The sequence below is a fragment of the Octopus bimaculoides genome, chromosome 2 (genome assembly GCF_046866305.1).
Source record: "Octopus bimaculoides isolate indiv1 chromosome 2, ASM4686630v1, whole genome shotgun sequence".
NCBI lineage: Eukaryota > Metazoa > Mollusca > Cephalopoda > Octopoda > Octopodidae > Octopus > Octopus bimaculoides.
This window is the reverse complement of record NC_142929.1, coordinates 64,175,141-64,177,934: the sequence shown is the minus strand read 5'-3', so window position 1 is coordinate 64,177,934 and position 2,794 is coordinate 64,175,141.

Below are 2,794 nucleotides of genomic sequence, written 5' to 3'. Positions count from 1 at the left end.
CGATTCAAATACATGATGTTGATAAGGCATATAAATGTTAAAATGGCGAAATATCGGTATCCATCGCTCCTGAGTGGGATCGGAGACGAGTTGTCTAAGATTGTCAGGTGTTTTTACACACAATGGGTTAAGGGAGTTATTCCCCTTGCACTATATCTCAGTGAACTTGTGAACAAACAAAATAAACATTGAGTATGTGCAGTCGATAATGTTTATATCATGGAGCGCCAAACAATTTCTTAAGCTGTCCTTCAGGAGACCCGTAATATCTTTCAACGTTCTCATAATTTCCTCTCACAGCTTGGCTTTCTAATATATAAATGCATTAAGACGGCGAGCTGGCAGAAACGTTATCACGCCGGGCAAAATGCTTAGCGGTATTTCGTCTGTCTTTACGTTATGAGTTAAAATTCCGCCGAGGTCGACTTTGCCTTTCATCCTTTCGGGGAATAAAACAAGTTTTTCGATAAATTAAGTACCAGTTGCGTACTGAGGTCGCTCTAATCGACTGGCCCTCCTCCCCAAAAATTTCGGGCCTTGTACCTAGAGTAGAAAAGAATATTTAAATGCATTCCAGTCATTCTGACTCGCACTGTATTCTGCATTTTAATATTCAGTTGTATCGAATTGCACATTTATAGCTTTCTAACAAACTCGTGTAATAAATTATGAATATATTGAACAAGTAAACTGAAGTAAAACCTTTTTAATATAGGGCTATATTACCATATCTATTGCAGGTATTTAGTTCTTTGGACATTTCCTCGACCAGTTATACATTCAAATTTGTCTGGTTTATAGCCTGTCAGCAAACTATTCAGAAGGTCTACCTTTCCTCAACTGAGCATTATGGAAGAATAGCTAAAATCCCGTCTAGCTCAGGGTCATAGTTATTTCAATTCAGTATAATAATAGCGCTATGATGGAGAAGATCCTGTTTCATAGAATGAATTAGTCAGTTCCAACAAATCAGCTGAATTACTGTATATCTCTGAAATCATTTTAGAAGTTAAGGCAAACTAATTTTCTTTTAGTCACATTGACATTCAAATAGAAATATAATGCCACTAATGAAATAGTCAATCTACTTTGGGAATAATCACGTTAGAAAATTTCTTGTGCATGAAGAAAATATAGTTGAAAGTTAGTTAACATATTTACTACGGTGAGTCAAATGTGTAACTGGTTTAAGAATGGTTTCACATCTGTAGCATGGAGTTAGGCTTTCTTGCATCATCAATGATATGTAAAAATATATCTAGTAAAACATATTTCGAAGTAAATGGAGTCACCTGTTCATACTGTTAGATTGTTTAAGAAAGTATTGTAATACTAGCTCATGGATTTTGGTCTTACTGGAGCATATTCTCGTTTGTGGGAACATACATATTCCCAAACAAAATATAATACTCAATACTTTCAAGAACAGAGAGACATATATAAATATATAACCACATATTGGAATATCTCAATCATACGCCTAACCTTTCACTCTCACAAAATTACTGGTTTAAGACGGCTACGCCAAGATTACGGCTACATGCTAATATTACTGAGAGAAATCGTGTGTAGCCGTTTGTATAAAAATCAAAATCATTCCCAACTGAGGACAGAAGTAGAAGAAGCACTAAAAGTTGTGAAACATCCTCTACGAAAGTCAGATGAGAATATTATACTGAAGAGGTAAATTTAACAGCACTCTCGAGATAGTAGCTTTGTAGTTTTCATAGAAGTTTCTCGTGAAAGCCGTTAGATTTGAGCTGAATAATGAGTCACTAGTTTCTGACTTCAACCTTCTCAGATTTCCGACAAATGTTCTTGAGATGTACAGTGTATTAGGTTTCATCTAGAGGCCGAATTTCTTTCTTAACCGAAAGTTTTGTTCAGCAAGTAGCCTTGGAATTTTCTGAGAGCAGTTAATGGTTTTACTTTGATGCTCATACTACGCAATAACATTAGTAGAATTTCAGTTCCTTCAAATTTATATGCACATATGTGTGTGTTTCTTTCTTTCTTTCTTTTTTCTAGCTACACACACACACATATGTGTGTGTGTATATATATATATATATATATATATATATATATATATATACATGCGTGTGTGTGTGTGTGTGTATGTATGTGTGTGTGTGTGTGTGTGTAGCTATAACAATGGTTTGATATGTATTAAAACCAAACCAAAACGTGAAGTGTGTAACATATGATGCCATTTCCAAACAAAATTCTGATAAAGCTTTTACTTGAATTTGACCATAATTCGTTGGTGTCATATTATCTGTACACGATTTATTTTGGAGAAGAAGCTCTGTAACATTGCATCAAAACATTTCCCGGGGTTTATTTGCCAAAGATCAACACTAGGTACTACGCACTTACATCGAGAAAATGTCTGGTCGAAGATGTTGGTTTTAAATTTTAATATTAAATTTTCTGCTATATTACGTTTTATAAGTTGAGCATATGAGATAGTAAGGTATGTAAGCATTATATCATTATATATATATATGTGTGTGTGTGTGGGGGGGGGGGCTGATAAGGCTCATTAGCCGTGGTGATGGTAACTCTTCTTGGAGAAGGACACTCTGACATAAAACCAGGTCATGGTAATGACAGTTCCTTAACTGGCTGCACTGTCAAGGCCATGACTGTTGATGGGGGCAGACTGGACTCCTGTTTTGAAACGAAGCCGTGATTAGGACAACCAGTATAGGAAAATAAAGCTCCGAATTCAAATTCACTTACCACTGCTGGCTTGCAGTATCCTTTTGAGGAAAAGCCTAGGAGAAGGTAC